Source organism: Camelus dromedarius, chromosome Y, assembly GCF_036321535.1.
Source record: "Camelus dromedarius isolate mCamDro1 chromosome Y, mCamDro1.pat, whole genome shotgun sequence".
Lineage (NCBI taxonomy): Eukaryota > Metazoa > Chordata > Mammalia > Artiodactyla > Camelidae > Camelus > Camelus dromedarius.
This window is the reverse complement of record NC_087473.1, coordinates 15,923,598-15,943,621: the sequence shown is the minus strand read 5'-3', so window position 1 is coordinate 15,943,621 and position 20,024 is coordinate 15,923,598. Positions and strand designations below refer to the sequence as shown.

General features: G+C 42.3%; 1 long non-coding RNA gene across 2 annotated transcripts in view; it reads left to right on the top strand.

Moving 5' to 3' along the window:
• Window positions 1–20,024, top strand: part of LOC105086564 (uncharacterized) — a 482,576-nt gene that overhangs the window by 4,478 nt on the left and 458,074 nt on the right. Inside the window, exons 2-3 of one of the 2 annotated variants that reach the window (XR_010379613.1) lie at window positions 1,932–2,020; window positions 10,223–10,306. This is a non-coding gene — a long non-coding RNA (uncharacterized LOC105086564). The remainder of the gene's footprint in view (window positions 1–1,931; window positions 2,021–10,222; window positions 10,307–20,024) is intronic. The other variant, XR_010379612.1, reaches the window with a different exon arrangement.

The window sequence follows — 20,024 nt, the reverse complement described above, 5'->3', positions numbered from 1 at the left end:
GTTTACAATTTTACTAAAAAGTGGTAAAACTTTATGAAATGTGATGTATGAATTTGTTTATTGATAAGATAGGAAACTTGTTTGCATCTGGAAAAGAAAAAAACAAACAAGTTCAGCAATTCATTAAAGCTACCCTTTCTGCATTTATCAGTGAAAGCAGTCACTTTTTTTTTTAATCAGTCCTTTTCCTGGAAGCTGTGTCAGAAAGTAGGTCATTGTATAGAGAACATAATTTCCATTAGGAACAATGTTATAAAAAGGGGGCCGTGTCATTGACCAAGGTCCTCACTCCAGATAAATCATATATCCAGTCAGTTATCTCCATGCATTTGTCACTCTTTGAATAAACTTTAGTGTCTAGTACATGACAAGGACTGGACCAAGCACTAGAAAAATTTTTTTTAAATCTTGAGATAAACTGTCCATTTTTAATTCACTGTTTTTTCTTGCTGGAATGTACTTTCACATTTTTCTATTCTGTGAAGTCCTCATTATTCTTCAAGGCGTAAACAAATTCTACTGCCTCAATATATCTTTTTGGATGAAATTTAAGCACCTTCTGTCAATATTAACCATACCCTCCTCTTTGTTACCCTTCATGAGGCATTGCAGTAACATTTGTCACCTTTTACTTTGCATAGAAATGTGGTTGCCTCTCCTTGCTATGTTCAGAGTTGGTTTGCAACAGGGACTGTCTTGTACTTGGTTTTTGCCAGCATCTAGAAGGTGGCTAAAGCATAGTGAATGTTTGTGAGAGTTGGGAATGTTTAGTTGGTATGTTTCAGAAACCTAATTGGCTTAAGCAAGAAGAAAATGGCTGGTTCAAGTAATCGGGAGGTTTAGAGGCAGGACTAACTGTAGATATGGCTGGATCACGCATGCAGCGGATGCTAGAAGGCCACCATTGTGCCATTTCCTGTCTGTTGTTCTGGTCTTGGTTTCATTCTGCAGTCAGGACATCCCCAGGAGGCTGCTGGCAGCCTCACAGCCTCTTAGAGTATCAGTGGGAAAGTTCTTCTTTCACTGCCCAGCTCTCAAACTTAGAAAAAGACTCCTGCTGGTTCTATTTTTATCACATGCATGTCCCTGGAAGAGTTCGTGTGAACAGCAAATTGTGATACAATGATGTGAGCCTGTGATGGGGTGGGCGAGAGCCATGCAGACGATGGACAGGAATGCAGGGAAGCGTTGCCAGGTCCAGATGGAGGCACTGGGCGCTCCTCCCTAGGAAGAGGTCTGGCAGTCTCAACCAGCATATCCCCTGCGGATCTGACAAATATTTGTTGAATTAAACAAGCAAAAGTGCGGCTATAATCTCTATAGAAAACAGAGAAAGTTGGTCCTTTAGGTAAATAAAACAGCGTGATACATATTCATCTGGTGAGTATTTTCCCAAACAAATAAGAACACAACTGTGATGTTTGGTGCACTGAAAAGTTGGTTGCAGTTTTAGATGCGTTTAGATGAACAGTACACATTATTTGGCGTAAAGGTTGTTCAGCATTGAATTAACAATAGTTTGGCTTGCCTTTTTTGAATTATATGGGCTTTTTGGGATACTAGAGATGGCAGAAGATGCTTGTTCACCAAGTCACTGTGATTTGGACGCGAGTGTTTCCCTGTGATAAATTTCCCTGCAGGAAGCTGTAGTTCTCGGAGTCCTAGCAAGGATCTTTTTCACGAATTGGGTCAGAGAAGTAGATGCTGAGTAAATGTTTTGGAAAGCAGTTGACAGCAATGACAATACCCTTCTACCAAAAACATTTTGTACCGTAGAAAGCCCAAATATCTTCCCATCATCCCTACTGCAAAGCATTTTGGAAAAGAGTATAGTCACCGTTTATTGAGTTCCACTAATGGATTTCATATTTTATTTTAAAACCAAAATTAAATATACCACTAACACAGACTTTCAAAAACATTCTTTACAGCATCTTCACAGAATTTCTGAGACGGAAGTGAAATAATAGTCCAGACTATACAGATGCATTCCCTATTTGGAAAACTACAAAACAAACAGGTAAAATGAATCAGAAGTCTGAAATGGAGGTCAGAGTGAAATTTTGAAAGGACCCAGGCTGACGTGGAATTTCAAAATCTCCTGTTAGGGCTTGAGTTCTCAGAGCACTAGCAACTGAGTGGTGACTGTTAAAGTGGGATGGTGTTAGGGAACCGTGTTTGTTGAATCGTATGGACTGATTCAATTTTTCCTGGGGTAAAAAATTCCCAAGTTCTGATGAACTGTCCTAGATCCCAGTAGACAGGTATATTTAAAAGAATGGAAACACAGAATTCACTCTCTGTGAGTGAAGGAGACGGCACGTTGACAGTCATTCCCACAGCACCCACTGTTTGAGGAAGCCCACATGTCCAGCCTAATGTTAGTTTTGAGTTTCTAAATTCCTGTACAGAAGCCAGAGAGCACTGTTTATATTGTCATTTTAAGCACCAGGCTTTCTTTCCAATACTTCCTTCTGTCTCTCCTCACCTTGAGGGAGCATGGGCCCACTCAGCATGCTTTTGAAGGGCCATGTACAGAAAGTAAACTTCCTAACAGAGTCATTGGAGGGGCTGCCAGTCCACATCTCACGTAAAAAGCAAGTGTAAAGGCAGAGCCGTAAGGTTAAGGGTCTCCAGAAGGTGATCGTAATTGTGAAAGTACATTTTCCTATCTCTTCACATATGTTTACGCCAAATTTTATTTTTGTTTACTTTTTTCAGACACTCTAAGTTTTAGAAAATTAACTCGTCGCCAAAGATGGCCACGTTTTCCCAGTTGTATCATAGAAAAAATTCAGATTCTGTGGGGGTAGGAAACATTCATAAGAGAACATTTAGGATATCAGTAAACTTAATTTCACCATTCTGTGAACGTAGATCAACGTAAAGGTGATATTCCTTCTGTTAGAAGAGAAGCTAAAGTAACATGTTTGCTTAATGTTTGAAGAGAAAGGCCTCGTAACCAGGTAGACAAGAGCTTCATGTCACTAACCCCACTTGTGCTTCTACCTAACGCCCACCCAATGTCTGTTTTCATCAGATGTTGACACATAATTGTTAAAATCATAGGTGTTCCCATTATTCACATGTGTTTCTTGACATTTGACTCATAGCTCTTTTTTTGTTTGTTTGTTTTGTACTTTCTATGCTAGAATGGTAAATCACTTAGATACGTTCTGCAGCACAGAAACTCCGCTGTACTTTTTATTCGCTTTGTATTTTGGTGCTTAGAGGAAAGAAATGCTGCCAAATGTGTATTCATTTTTGTTTATTTAACACACACTGCCGCGGTCCTTACTGTGTGCCTCTTCTGACGGCCTTGCACGTGTCAGTGCATTTGACAGTCCCGTGAAGCCGGCGGGGTCAGTACCCATGGCAGCACTCACCTGGCAGGGATGGCAGAATGAGGCACAAAAAGATAACGTTGTCGAGATCACACTCCATCACTGGCAGAGCCGGGATGCGGCTCTTGACTGCTCTGCCAGGCTGCCTCCCCTGTGCCGGCTGTACAGAAGCAGATGTGCACTCAGGGGTGTTTACCACCATCATCGTCTTAAAGACGTGGATCAGGGAAGCTGGTGATGATGTGGTCCAACTGCACCTTTCCACGATCTTTAGAGGCTTGTCCTGCTCCAAACCGTTACGCACTCAAGTTCTCAAAACTTAGACTTGGGGTCTCTTTCCATCTCTCCTTGTTTGTTAAAACAAGGCAGGGCCGTTCATGCCCAAAGCTTTGGTGCAGCCTCTAGGCCTGTGGCCTCCACATCGGGTCATGTGATGGCGCCGGGAATGCTAATTTGGTTTGGCTACCTGGGGATGGACGGAATTCAGGATATAATTTAGGGCATGTCTCTGCCTGAATGAAGAGGGAAGACGCATCCCGCCCACTATCACAGCTGAGTGAGGAAAGGAAGCAGGGACACGGAGATAGCGTATTAGAGCTCTAGTCCCCGTGCTTCTCATGTTTGTGGGTCGACAGGGGCTTGTGGACCCAGGGGGACGAGTAAAGGCCACGCCCTCTTCCCCAGACATAGCTTTGGGGGGCTTGATACTCTAGTGCAGTTGTTCCTAATTCTGCTGCCTTTGGCTAGTCTGCAATGGAGCCTGGACATCAATATCATCATCAGGGAAAAACAGGCAGCTGCCGGTGAGTCTCATGTAGCCAGGGTTGACAACCGCGATTCTTGGAGTTGTCAGTGTGGCCACTGTGGCGCCAGAGCCACCGTGCAGGTTTGGGAGAGGGCGGTGCCTAGGCAAAAAGTCGGTGCTAAAGGAAGCCTCAGCCTGGTCATCAGGAGGTCTGGAACATTCTGCACAGCCTGCTGAGCAGTGGTAGAGGGCTGGGAGACTCGGACCGGCCAGAGATTGGGACGCAGAGCCTGCAGTCCTGGTGAAATTTGAACTGAGACAAAAAACCAGGACCATGGACTCAAGCAGCAGGAACGAACCTGGCACCCCAGAATGCCAGCTGACCTCAGTGAACGCCAGTCCAGGAACCAGACCAGACCAGCAGAGCCCAGCACAGAGCCTGCGTGCTACCCGATCACACGCCCCATCTCCACCTGTGCCACAGAGCCCCGGGAACAATGCACAGTGCGAAGTGTGCGGGGTCTGGTGCAAAAGGGAAAGGCAAGGACCTTTGTTCAAGGAGCTTGTTCAGAGGAAAAAAGTGCCATTGAAAGCTTTTTCCTCACTTCCATGGTGTGTCCGTCTCAACTTGTCATGGACTTTATTTGCTATTTCATGTTTTTCTAAGTAAATAAAAATTAAACTTTGCATTTTGTCATGAATTTTAACACTCACGTGGCCCTCGCCTGTTGCCCACGTTAGAGACGAACATCAGACCATTTAGGGTGCAGAATCCCCAACATCACACAGCTCATCATTTGTAGCTCACACGTGCATGTATGTCTCCTTTTTACCAGAACAATAAGGATGCTGTGCAAAACCAACCCAGTTGTTTCGATTTAGCTTCTCAATACATAGGCACTTCACCAACATCCTCTACCTGACAAGTGTGCACGGACTGAAGGGAAAAGGAACTGAGTCACTCTGTCTTTTCCTTGCCCTCTGTGTCATCACCTCTAGCATAAGAGGTTGGCCGATACAGAGGTTGGGAAGTGACTTGAGGAAGAAAGGACGTAATAGGGTTCTATCTCGGTCATTTGTGTTTCTTAGTGCACGCTTGCCTGCCTTCTGCATTTGTAGAAGGTTCCGGCGGGGACAGGATAACGTGTCCTTTGAGGCTGGCAGCACCCTAGTGGGCTCCCCCCTGGATGCAGTGTGCTTACCTTCTGCTGGCTGGGAGACTTCCTGACCTCCCACACCTTGTGGCTCTTCCTTAATTCTGCCCTCCTGGCATCGCAGACCCTGTGCTTGGTGGCAAGGAAAAGCAGAAATGTGCATTTCACACATCCTCTCTACTAATTCGTGTGGATACGTTACTGTCCCATTGGACTTCACTTATCAAACGCAAGTGCAAAGAGAAGATGATCACTAATTCCCAGATGGTGACAGCAGAGCGTTAAACCAGGTGTGGGGTCCTAAGCGTGGGGCCCATCACGCTAGCCCTGCTCAGAGGTGTTCTCCTGTATACACAGACATTATCTGGGAGGGAAAGGGGAGAGAAGAAATTTTCTTCTACGCCTGAAATGAGACTGTCTTGACTATTGGGTTCTACTTATTAAATAAGGAACTCTAAAGGAATCTGTTTCGGAGATTTTATTGCCTTGGTTCCGTCTCCTTTGATTGCTCAGAGTTAAAGCAAAAATCATCGTATGTGGATGAAGAAAATTCTTGTTAAAATATAGAACCCAGGGAAAGGTGGCAGCCCAGAGGATGGGCTCTAGGAAGGGGAAAGCCCTCAGAAGGCGTGCTTCCCCTGTGGCTGGCCAGGGCCCTGTGGACTCTCGGGCAGCATCGCATTCCCCGTCCTCTCAGGACATCTGCTCTCTGCGTCTCAAAGTGCACGTGATCAAACATGGAGCCCCTCGTTTGAAGTTTACAGAGCCTCAGTTCAGCCATGGGCAAAAGAGTCGTGTCCCTGTCCCTCTGGGCTGAATTTCTGGCAGAGAGAATGTATGATTGGCCAGATGTGTATCAGGATCCATCCCTGGTCCAGCCAGTGAGGAATGGCCAGGGGTGGGTGCCCAGGCCTGGAGGCTCACGGGCTGGACGGAAACTCCTGCTGTTTTCTGCTGCACCCTTTGTTTTCGGTTAAATGTCCTGGGCATAACACATAACCATAATTAACAATCAGGAAACAGTTACTGAACCCATACTGTGTACCTTTGCTAATCAAGTTACATTCCTCACCTCCATCTCCACAATAAATGCTCTGCAACAGGAAGAGAAAGCGGCTTCACACACGCTAAAGCTCTTTTCCTGGATGACCTGGCCAATACAAGGGAGCAAAGGAATGAAAACCAGGTTCACCAGAGTAACAGTTCACTGGAAAGTTATAAAGGCTGGTTTTAGTATACACTCTGTTGAGAGATTCTTATCACTATCTTAACAGTTCCCTTCCCCCCGGTTATTCATTGGCTGCTCTCAAAGAGTGGAGAGAACTTCTTTTTTTTTTTTTTTTTTTAACATTTTTTATTGATTTACAATCATTTTACAATGTTGTGTCAAATTCCAGTGGAGAGAACTTCTGATCCTTGATTTTGTTCAAGGAATCAGATTAAAGCCATAGTAGCAATTAAGCATAGTGGATTCTCAGCAATGTTTGCCCTTAGTTAATGAGTGACTTTCACAAGAGTGGCCGTGCGTCCTTCAAGATGACGTATGTAATCCCACAAAATTAATGCCAGATGGATCTGACCCACCTGTGAAAATAGGTTTCTTGGCACAGTCAAGGTGTTTATTGTTCTCCATAACTGTTTCCAGGCTGCCCCCTGCCGGCTGATGAGCATGGGACACCCCAAACCCCAGAAGGATGCAAATGCCAGGGAGAAGCCAGGGTTGAGAGAGCCAAGGAGGGCTGTTTTGTTTTGTTTTTTGTTTTAATTGAAGTGCAGTCAGTTATAACGTGTCAGTTTCTGGTGTACAGCACTATGTCCCAGGCTTGCATATACATACATATATTTGAAGGAAGTCTCAGTTTAATGTGGCCTCAGTCCAGTTACCAACCAGTGGTCTCTCCACTCTGTATTTTACCATTCCCCAAATCACCTCCACACGGAAGTCAGGAAGTTTTCAGACCAAATGATTACCATCCCTTTGAGTCTATACATGCTGCATCAAAAGGGCAACTTGGGGTGGCTTCCTTGAGTCATGACTGAAATCTCCCTATAAAACCAAATATATAAACATCGGAAAGAGGATACCTTAGATCAATATGGACGTTTTTGTCCTTCTCATCCCCTCCCCCTTTCACCTTGACTCTGTAGAGTACTTACGGATTTCATGGATAGATGAATTCAGTTCTGTCTTGAACAGAAGTCACACGGCTGTAGAGTATACTTTCTTGTTTAGACTGTTCCTATGTTTATTTTTTATTATTTTATTATTTTATTTTAAATGGAAGTACAGTCAGTTACAATGTGTCAATTTCTGGTGTACTGCACAATGTCCCACTCATGCATATACACACATACATTCTTTTTCATTAAAGATCATTACAAGATATTGAACATAGTTCCCTGTGCTGTACAGAAGAAACTTGTTTTTTAATCTATTTTTATATGTAATGGCTAACATTTGCAAATCTCAAACTCCCAAATGTATCCCTTCCCACCTCCTTTCCCCCGGTAACCATAAGATTGTTTACTATGTCTGTAAGTCTGTTTCTGTTTTGTAGATGAGTTCGTAGTGTCCTTTTTTTCTTTGTCTTTTCTTTTCGTTTCCTTTTTTAGATTCCACATATGAGCGATATCATATGATATTTTTCTTTCTCTTTCTGGCTTACTTCACTTTAGGATGACAATTTCTAGGTCCATCCATATTCCCGCAAATGGCATTATTTTATTCTTTTTTATGGCTGAGTAGTCTATGTTTATTTTTATCTAAAATGTTCATTGAGGTTCCAAGTAGCCATTACTTTATGAGTCCACTTTATGAACTCATATTTTCTAGTGAAGAAAGCTAAATTTAAAAAGTAAACATAAGAATTTCTATATTAACTAGTATAATTCTATTAATTAACTCTCATAATTAGAACTATTGCTAATGTAACTGCTAGGTCATGAAAATAGGCTTTTAAACTACGTTTATGTATGGGGGTACATATGCACTCCAGGGGGAATAATTATTTCACAAAAGAAGTGTGAGTTATTTCTAGTCCTGTGATTTTAATTTTTTGAGAAATAAAATAATTGTCCTTATTTCTAAAGAAACACATATTCCCCATAGAAAATTTAAAGAATCCAGACAAATTCAAATTAGAAGAAACAAAACATTGTCTACGCATGTGAAATTCATATGTATGATATATATCCCACACACATAGGGAAATGTAACGTATAATGTACTTTCTAGCGATTTCTGTCTCAAAGTTAGTGCAAAGCATTACGTAGAAAGCGATCAGTGTGAGAGAGGCTGACCAAGTAATTGCCGATAACTTAATGGCTTATACAGTCAATGACCTAACATTAACTGTATGTAAGGCTCCTTTTTGCGTATTGCTTCCAGGCAGCTAATCAGTAACCTAGACTCGTGAATTTCCTTTTAACGCGTAAGAGTGCCCACTTGTGAGGGATGTGAAGAGAACAAAGATTATCTTAGATACTGATGTTTAATTATTTACTAGGCTGCTTTTTCACCGCCTAAATGATGTCTCCCCACCCGCTTGAACAACCATGCTGTCTGAATTTGTGTCTTGATAAATTTCTAAGTTACGGCAGGCCCTGGGTGTCAGTGCTAGAAGTATTAAACACGCCTGAAGAGCAAGGATATCTGTAAAGTGACATGATAGATTTTTTTTTTAACACACCTATCAGAACTCAGAAGGTGATTTATTCAACACAGTCACGGCAAGGGCTTATGAACTGTCTCCCTCGACTATGGATGTGTTTATTCAGCAGTGTCGACAGAGAGGCCTCTGTGTGTTGGCATTTTCAGAGGCCCTGTGGATGTCATAATGATGAGAGAGGTGGGCCACAGTCTTAACGAGGGAGAAAGGTGACGCCCAGTCATTGCGAGAAAGGAGTTTAACCCTTAAACTAAGATGGCACCGGGTGATTTTAACGTTAATCCAACCCAGCCCCTGGAGTCACCTCACATGTGAAAGAAAACATGACTCCTCAGCTGAATAGTGGCCAGTGGATTCCAGAGTGTGGGTAAAGAGTTTAAAAGTGCATTAATCAGACCATCAATCATTACATAATGTCTTTGTGTGGGGACAGATGGTAACTCGACTTATCCTGGTCGTCATTTTGAAATGTGTAGAAATATCGAATCACTGTGTTGTGTATCAGGAACTAACATAGCGTTTTAGGTCAATTATACTTCAAATCAAACAAACTCATAGAAGAAGAGATTAGGTTTGTGGTTACCAGAGGTGGGAGTGGGAAGAGGAAATTAGATGGAGGCAGTCAAAAGGTACAAATATCCAGTTATAAGATAAGTAAGTCCTAGGGATGTAATGTACCGCATGATAAAGATGATGGACACTGCTGTATGTTACATATGAAAGTTGTTAAGAGAGTAAATCCTAAGAGTTCTCATCACAAGGAAAAGTGCTTGTTTTTTTCTATGTCTTTAATCTTCTATCTGTATGAGATGATGGATGTTCCCTAATCGTGTGGTCATCATTTCATGATGTATGTAAGTCATATCATTATGTTCTGCAGCTAAAACGTCTACAGTGGGGTGTGCTGCTGTATCTCAGTGAAACTGGGGGAAAAAACATTCATGAGGATTGTGTCATAGTCACAGATAAAGCAGGGAGCCCTTTTTTTTGGAACCATCTTCTGAAGTTTAGGGTATTTTTTTGAATATCCCATAGAAAGGCAAGTGATAAGTATTTGGTGTAAATTGGACTCTTCCTGTGAGCACCTGCTCGTTCAGTAGAGTGTTGGAGTCACACTTACCTTTTAAAAGCTCCCGGATGTAGCAGAGGGAAGGGGACACAGTAGGTGTGGGCTGCTAACTGACTCCAAGAGCTCCGACGAGATAATTGAAGCGTAACTGGAAAATTCTAGTTCTGGACGGAAACCCAGCAGGTCTGAGCGCTGAGATGGCTTTGCTTGCAGGGCCTGCTAACTCTTCATATCCCTTCCAGGAGCAGCTGTTCAGCAACATGAGCCTCCCTGAAGCAGGACGGGTGGGCTGCCAAGGCACAGTGAACATGCCTCGAATACTCTGGGTGAGTACTTTGACAATGATCAGGACTATTGGAATTTTAACATTCAGATCGATTTGTCTAAGTCAAATAGGTTTGACTTAAAATTACTCAGTTTGCATGTGCACTGATACATTTACATCCACATACACACTTACAGACTAGAAATTTAATTGACGTAGCTTAAGGTAAGTCAGCATTTGTTTTTCCTGGTTCACGCAGACTGGTTCAAATCCAGGGTCTGCCACTTACAGCTGTGTCACCTTGCGGAAGTTACTTAACCTCTCTGGTTTTCAGTTCCTTAATTTATAAATTATGAATAATGATTATACCTAAATTACAGAATGTGGATGAGGCTAAATAAGTTAATGCATGTAAGAAGCCTAGAATTTTTTTTGTTGCATAGTAAGTACTATTTAACTATTGTGTTGTTATTATCTTAAACCATAACAATATTAACATTAAAAACATTTAATTCATGAGATCAAATAATCTGTAAAATGTTTGTTAATATGTACGAAAAGATAATGATTTTGCTTCAATTTTAAAATGTTTCTAAAGCTAAATGAGTTAATATATGCAAAGAATATAGAACAACTTGGGCACATCGCTATTTTTTTTTTTTTTTGCTGTTCTCCTTAACCACAATAATATTAATATTAAAAACATTTAGATTACTAGATCCAGCTATTTTTAAATTGTCTACCCTTTAGCATAAAGCATCTGATTATTAGTGTTTTCAATATGTTGAAAAGCATGAATTAACATGAGAATGAAATTAAAATGGAAATGCAGTAATCTAGAATACCTTTCTTGCTCGATGAAAAAATACAGTTTCAAGAAATCCGGTTCTTTGGTACTAAATAAGTTTGAAAATTCTAATTCATTTTTCTTGCAATTTATAGATCTGGCATTATTAAAATATTCATATCTTTGAGTTAATGTGGCAAAGCAAATTTAATTTGCACAACAAAGATGACATGAATAGAACATGATCTATAATCACCTTCTTTTAAGCCTCCTGTTGTAGACACTCCTTTAGAAAGAGAGACAAGTCAGACATATTTTATAACTCCGGAGAACTTTTCAAGTAAATAAACTCTTAGAAAATCATGAAAGAATAGAATTTTGGAACAGAACAATTTTGTGTCTTTTTCATTGTGTCTCAGTTGAGTAGGGTGCTGCCCCGCTGTCCCTGGTGGGGTTGTTGGACATGTTTGGGGGTACCTTGGCTGTTACTTTTCACCAGGAAGTCTTTGCACGCACCACAGTGTCATCTGAGACCGTGAAAGGGTGGGGCATTGGAGGAGGAGTGGGTAGGAAGAGCCAGGGGTTGCACTGCTGGCCCATGGGAGCTCCACTGCAGAGATGGCCTGGAGAGCAGTGCCACTGGGCGGAAATGGTCAGACCCCAGTACTGAGGCCAGTACTCCACCAGCAGTGGGAGCTTCCCCGAGGAGAGTGTGGCCTCCATATAAACACAGAGCAGATCCCAGGGGTCTGCGGTTGGAGGCTGCCCATGAAGTGCACCCCTGTAGCTGATCAGTAGGTTCTTCTGGAAGGCTGCCCAGAGCTGCTTATCTCCAAGGTGGCTTCCAATCAGGTTTCTAAATCCAGCTGATCGTCTGCTTAGAGTCTGATTGTTTGCTGGATCTGCGAGACTTCCAGAGTTGTCCACGTGGATACACATCCGGGCTGTCTGATTCCTTAGAGCGTCTTATTTGAAGATTATTCATGTTTCCTTTTGGTTTTGTGGGAGGGTGTGTGGGAAGAGGGTAAAGATTAGCTCAGAGGGTTTTACTGTGATTAAGCTTGTCTGAAGGGCCATTTACTCTGCCTTTAGAGCAGGAATGATGATTATTAGTTCTGGTGATGGTAGTTATAGCAGTAAAGGAAGGGGGAAGAGGAAGAGAAGGAGTAACAGTAGCAAAATAGTAACAATCACAACAATAATAATTGTTAATGTTTATTGGACAGGGTGTTAAGTCCTGCCACGTGAAAGCTCATGCAGTGCTTACAACCACACCACACTGCAAAGCACATGTCAGTATTATTTCAGTTTTAGAGATAGTACATGCAGAGGTCACGTAGCTTGTCCCAGTTTATCAAGCTAAGAAGTGACGGAAGTGGAGTTCAAGCCTGTGCGGCAGGAATCCCAGGCACCTGCTCCTGTCTGCTCCCGTTCCCAGTCTAGGTGTGGGCGTGACAGTTCCACATGCTCGTTGTGTAATATGACTAGTACCTACGGATTTCATCTGCTAAGCCTCAGTTTCCTCACCTATAGATAGTCAGTAATAATAGTAACCAACCTGACTTTCTCAGGAAATTAATATGAGAAAAAAAAAAGATGGTGCTGAGAAAGCATGTTGTAAAGTGTAAGCTCTTCATAAATAAATGTTGACTGCTGTCGTACTGTTATGAAATATTTTGTGTTCTAGAAATGTGGTTCTAGTATGCCTTTATAAAAGTTTGACTGTAACCAGGGTGGCAAATACATTCTCAGGAATCATGATCCCATAATTTGAGAGCTGGGAATGCTTTGGAGGTTATCATTTTCAGTGGTCCTCAGCCCAGCTGCCAATGTGTATCACTTAGGGGGAGCTTCTACGAATTCTTGAAGTCTGAGATTCACTCCATTTTCGGAAATCTTATTTAATTGGTCTGGAGTAGGACTTGGACATCTCAGTATATGGATGTGTGTATGTGTATGCATATGTATTTGTGCACATAGACGTGTGTACATGTATGTAGGTGTAGGTGTATGCTTGTGTGTGTGTGTATGTGTGTTTTCTCCCAAGATGATTCTAATGCGTAGTCAGGGGCAAAAATGACTGACTGGAACCAACAGGCTTCTTTCTGATGGTTGGGGTCGCCATCTGTCTCCCCGGGACAGTTACGGCTGACATCTGTTGCCCAGTGTCCCAGCTGGTTAGCCATGCCCTTTCCCTCTCAAGTGTCATGGTTGGGATGAGAAGTTATGCCGCCCCTTGCTGATAAGGAGCTGAGCCTTTGGGAAGCTACTTCCCGTCTGAAAGGAATGGAATATAGTTTCCACCGTGGGCTTTGACGGGTTGCTTTGGAGTCATGTTGAAGACCATGTGAGTAAGCAGGGTGCTTCTTGAGAGTCTCCAGCTGAGGGAATTTCTTAATTTTGCTTTGATAATAAATAAGAACTCTTTAAAATAGAGCTGCGCTGTGTTCCCATGTCATCCACCTACGTTTTGTGACACTGCGGTTCTCCTCTCAGCTGATTCATTTACGCAGAGCACATCTCATCGCTCTGTCCACTGCTGAAAGCACCTTCTTGTGAATGCTAGCAATTGTTATTTGGGAAGTTAAATTTAGAAAACAAATCAACAGCTTTATCAGCTGTCTCAGCACTTGTTTCGTGAGCGCCGCACAGGGCACTGTGGGCCATTCTGGAAATGACATGCCTGAGGACGTTTGTGAGTCCCATGTCCAAATGGAAGTTTGATATTGACCAAGAGGGTTTGATCTGTTGTTGCTCCGACAGGCTGTGATGCCATCTTCTTGGCTGAGACTTTTCTCAGCCGATGTCAAACCTGATTTTGGCAGTGAGGCCAGCATAACCCAGAATATACATGCACCAGAAGAACTAAGATACTTCTCAGCCAGTAGTCTGGCTTTTAGGGGATACACAGGAAGTCTGTATCCAGTCCATGTATCAATCCATGGATGGGGGCATGACTCTGTGATAATAGCAAGGAATTCTTCTCATTGTTGGGTGTATTGTTCTGGAATGACCCAATCAGAAGTGCAGATCTAGGAAAACAAAATGTTTCCACTGAAATCCATTTGATGGAAATCAAGGACAGTAGAAGTTCCTGTCCCCTAGCGTTAGTGACTTCACCTCCTCGTGGAACCCAGGGATTGTGTAATACCCCGCAGATCCCGCGCGCTCTCTGGGTGACTGCGGTCGTCGCTGTTTTGTTGGTGTATTGTGGGTGAAAGTCAGAGATTGGTTTTGATGTGTCAGAGATTCCTTCTTTCACGAGTCTCAGAAAAACCCATTGCAAAATGCTGGCACTTTCCTTGATTTCAAATTTCCAGTGGTCTGACTGTTGGTATTCCTCAGCAAACAGCTCCTATTATTCAAAAAAGGAAAGTATGACTCCTATTATTAGGATTTAGAGCCCAAGAAATTTATGCCCTTATAATTACATAATTTGGAAAAGAGAGATTTCCCCAGACTTTGTCTGAGGAAAGGGGAGAATCAAAAGAGACATTTAGTGCCGTTCTAAGTCTCTTTCCTGATTCTCCTAAGACTCTCTGGGTGTCCGTCCTCTGATTCTCAGGGCACCGTGCACATTGCTTTATCATGATGCACAGCACATTGTACTGAAATTCCTTCTTTGCAAGTCTCTCTCTAGTACTATACTGGAGAGCAGAAACCATGTCTTTCTTTTATTTGCATTCCCAGCAGTCAGCAAAGAAATGAGCACATACTGGATATAAAAACCCTGAAAAAAAAAGTGTTGAATGATTTAATGACTGGCCACAGGACAAAAAGGAACTTCACTATCCAATCAAGGATTGTGTCCTTGGAGAGGACACACAGTCAGTGAGCTGAAATGAAAATGTGAAATGAAATGTCGTGGAAGCCAGACAATCCTTCTGAATAAGGTGCTTGAGTTCATTCACTATTTGGAGAGAATCAACTCCTTACTATACCCGCTTGGAAGAATGAGGGAGGTGTGGAGAGATTATCCCAATCTGGTTTTGCTCAGATTAAGCAATGTGTTTTCATGACTCTTCTGTGGATACTGAGACAGTCTTGTTGATCAAAGTTCATTCTGAGTGAATCCGATCAGTGCGGAATGTCTTTCAACGGGGAAATGTCCAGAGCTGCATGGATACACTTTGTGGAATAATGTGATTATGAGATCAACCAAGGATGACCTAATGCAGAGCGTTTAAGAAGTCCTGGAAAGTTCTGGGTGAAAATCACCACATAGTAACAATGAGAGTTAATTGCTAAGTCCCCTGTCACCTGCTTGGAATGCTCGTCCGTAAAACCCCTTTCCGAAGAGGCAGTTGGGTTGTCACCCTCAAATTGTGAGAACGCTGAGCCTCCCTGAGTCCATTAGACTTTCAACGTGTTTTTCCTGTATAAAGATTTCCATTTCTGAACCACTGCATCCCCTACATGGCAAAGCAAGAGAGCAGTATGTCGAGTTGGTCTCTTGAACAGGAAGGTGCTTTTTGTAATATCAAGCAGTTAGAGTTGTCCCTGTGTGCATTCAGAGGAGTATAAAGCACCTGGCTGAGCAGAGCTGTGCCTATCCATAAAGCGCCAGGTGGCCCCTAGACACCAGCTTTGCTTACTAATCAAAAGCAGTGTCATCTGTGTACCGGCTTAATGCACAGGTTGATTAAGTTATGCAGTTATCGTGGGACTCGGGGAGCTTTATAACCGTGCCAGCTTCTACGCCTTTACAATTCGTAATGTTTATGGACCACTTTGGGGATTTTTCTCCAAGGATAAATCAGTCCCTTTAATCTGCTATCATCTGTACATCAGCGAGGTATTTTTCTCTGTGCGTCTACCTGTTTGCAGGATGAATGAAACTCCTTCTTTTGGATCTTGATGCAAGAACCAAGTGGCAGCTCCAGACCCCTGGGAACCCCGTCACACATCGAGCTTTTGGACCCATGAGCCATCAACATTTTTTTAAAACTAATAAGGATTTGGAACTATGTTGCTGTCCCCAAACCAGATTTTAAAAACTGGATACGGTGGCAGAGTTGACCAATGCACCTGGCCTTTCTTCAGAGAGCTTTTCTGTGCCTTTCTGCTTGAAGAAGGGGAGTTGATACCTATGGCTCTCTGCCATCCCCTTTAAAGGAAATCTTGCCAGATAGTCCTCTTCCCAGTTTACCAATAGCAGTAACTATTTCACATGGTGATTATATGTTTCTATTTTTTGAAAAACAGGAGAGACTTTAAAATGTAATAACCTTGGACAGCAGTATGATTTTTTAACAAGGATATGTTTTTCATAAGCTGCAGTGGAAGACTAGTTAATTGTCTAATACATTTCATCTGAATGCTGTTTGTTCTATTATTTCTATATTTCAGTTCTTCATATTTTTTAATCTTAAAAAAAAGATGTGTTTTAGACATGGGTGGCTCTGACATTGTCCAGCTCTAATTTTCCAAACAGACATTTCTGAGATGATTAAAAAAATGTTACAATTTGGCTTTTGCACAAGTAATTGAGTTATACTTCCCAAGAATAAAGCTTTTTTTTCAATAAAATTTAAACTATAATATCCATCATACAGTGAACTCCGGATTTCAAAATGATGAGGAAATCAGTGTATTAATTTCGAGAAGTGTCACTGGTAGAGCTGTCTGCTGCTCTCTTGAGGTTAATAGTGCGTATCTTTCTACAGTGGAGACGTCATGAGAATCAGCTTTTTAAATGGCTTGATAAGAAGTCTGCAGTGTGTGCAAGATCCAAGAATCTGTTTATTTGTTCAGCCTTTTAATGAGAGTCTAGTGGAAATGTGGCTTCCTGTTTCTAGGAAACTGGCTTCTCACAGTAATTGTGAATATTCTTTTGTATTTCATAGACCTGTATGTTCTGCTAAGTCAAGATTTCAGACAGAGCTTAATAAAATTCATTATGTTACTTGGTGACTCAGTAGGGCTGTAGATTTTTCCTTGTCCAGACTGTCCAGAAACCGTCACAGCCTCTTCCCATCAGGGTGCTGGCTACCTACACTTCATGCGGGTGGTGGCAGCCCCTCTCTGGCCTGGTGTCTGACTTTGTTGCTACCCTTCCCTTGGCAGAAGGTCCACTTGCTTTCACATTGCATTACACTCAAAGTCATAAGGAGAGCCAAATTCTGGGACTGTAAACACAGCTTCTCTTTCATGTCTACCCAGGCATTTCTGTTACACTACAGTGAATCTCTATCAGTTAAAATTCATAGTGTACAGATGGCAAACAAGCCAATGAAAAGATGCTCCACACCATATGGCTTCAAATGTAATTTAAAACAAAAACGAGATACCACCACCCAACTGTTAGCATGGTGGGAATGCGAAACACTGACACCACCAAGTGTTGGTGAGGAGATGGAGCCACAGGAACCCTCTCTTGTCCATTGCTGGTTGGAATGCAGAACGGTACAGTCACTTCTTACAAAACTGAACATACTCCCACCATACAGTCCAGCAAATGTGCTCCTTGGTGTGTATCCAAAGGAGTTGAAAACTAACACCCACACAGAAACCTGCACATGGATCTTTATAGCAGCTGTATTCAGAATTGCCAAGACTTGGAAACAACCAGGATGTCCTTCAGTAGGTGAATGGATACATAAACTGTGGTCCATCCAGACAATAGAGTATCATTCAGTGTGAAAAAAGAAATGAGTTATCACACCATGAGAGACATGGAGGAACCTGAAATGCGTATTACGGAGCGAAAGAAGCCTGTCTGAAAAGGCTGCATTCTGTATGATTCCAGCTGTGTGACATTCTGGAAAAGGCAAAACTGTGGAGATAGTGAAAAGATGAGGAGCTGGGCTGGGCTGGGGAGGAGAGGTGAATAAGCAGAGCTCAGAGGAAATTTAGGGCAGAGAAAATACTGTGTGTGACACTATGGTGGTGGACAGGTCATTATGCATTTGACCAACACGTAGGGTGTATATACAGCACATGGACTCAACCCTGATGTCAACAGTGGACTCTGGGTGACAGTGACGTGTCAACGTGGGCTCACTGATTGACATAAGTGAGCACTCTGTTTGACAAGAGAGGAGACCCTCCATGTGCAGGGGCTGACTGTACGTGTGAAATTTCTGTACCTTCCTCTTGATTTTACTGTGAACCAAAAACTAGTCTCAAAAAATTGTCAATAAAAACAAAAACGAAACTAGTAGGGTAGTCACATTTTGGTGTACGATGTCTGATGATTGTAAGATATTGAAGGCTAATTTATTATCTTTAAATGCAGTGTAGTCCTCTGGTTGTTACAAAATCATGCATACCTGTGTTTTCTCTCTTGGTTTACTGTGTAGTTCCTTTGCAGTCATTCTGGCCCTCAGCCCTTGCTGGGGTTATTTTATGAAGCCCCTGTGTGTCCTAGAACCAGAAACATGCCTCCTGACCCTGCCTTCCAGGCTGCATCCTTTGCCTTTCCTCTGGGTTGGTTTTAAACCGTATGACCCAGCCCCTTTCTGTGTGTTTCCATATTTCTCTCTTTTTGTCCAAACGTGTTTTTTTTTTCATTTTTCAGTTTTATTAGGTAGAATTGTTACAATTTGCACATATACAATATATTGCATGTAAACACATACAATATACTGCATGTATTTTTAAAATTTACATATATGTAGTGCTCATTGTTTCTAAGAATGTTTATAAAGAGCTTTAGCTTTTTAAACTTACATAGTTATCAAAGGAATAAAGCCAACCACAAAATAAGAATTAATTCAAAAAGATACATACACCCTGCTATTAACAGCAACATTATTTATAATTGCCAAGATATGGAAGCATCCTAAGTGCACATCAATAGATGAATAGATAAAGAAGATGCAGCATATATATTTAATGGAATACAACTCACCCATAAGAAAGAAGGCTATTTTGCCATTTACATCCCTTCATTCACTTTTTTTTTTTTCACTGCAAAAACTAGAATTTTATAACTGGCATGAACATTTCCATTGCATCAAATGCATGGTGTTTTTAATAATTTTAGGAACAGTTTGCTAAGTGCCCACCATGAGCTACCTATTCCACTGAACACTAGACATCACTCTATCATTTATTCTGCCCAACAGTGTGGGCCAGAGCTGGGCAGTTATTTTATCCCTTTTGAGATCAGGGACTTGAAATTTATGGAAATTCTGTAACTTTCCCAAGGTTGTGCAGCTGAGAATTGGACCAGCCTGAATCAAAGAGCTATGTGATCCCAAAGCCCCTACTGCCCCTGCCCCGCACATCACATTATTTTTAAAAATTAAAAAAAAATTTTATTGAAGTATAGTTGGTTTACAATGTTGTCTTAGTATCTGGTGTCCAGCAGAGTAATTCAGTTATACATATATATTCTTTTTCATATTCTTTTGCATTAGAGGTTATTACAAGATACTGACCGTAGCCCCTGTGCCAGAGCCCCAACTTTTGATCCCCAGGGTGCCTCCTGGTGGAGATCCTGGCTTCCGTCCCTGGCTCTCTCCCAGGTCTAGTGGAGGCCAAGCCATCTTGGCCCCTGGCTCCGTTTGCAGCGGTGTCCAGTGCTTCTCTGTCTGTCTGCTAAATTTCCGTCCAAGTTATTGACGCTTCCCCATACGTGTGTTCCTACATGCATTCCTTCTTTGCACATGTGGTTGCCTTGGCTTTCCTGGTGTTTTCTCCCTCCTCTGCCCATTTTGTTAAGTTCTCACCCTACAGCGCCCACTTCAAGCATCACCTGCCATGTGTAATGCTTCCTCGTCCGCCTCCTGCCAAACGCCTTGGGTCTGAGCTCTGTTAGGTCACTCCTTGCATCCAGCTGCGGTTGCTTTCTGGTGTGACTCTGTTTTACTGCAAGTTCCTTAAAGACAGGGTCAGGTTTCATTCATCTTTGTATCTCCCACACCATCCCCAGGGATGAGACCTTGATGGTGATGTGGTAAATATTACCTTGTTATCCGCGTTAATGTTTCCTGCCACTGTGCACGCTCCTCCCCACCAGCCCTGTTTGACCCTCGTGCCTACTGTA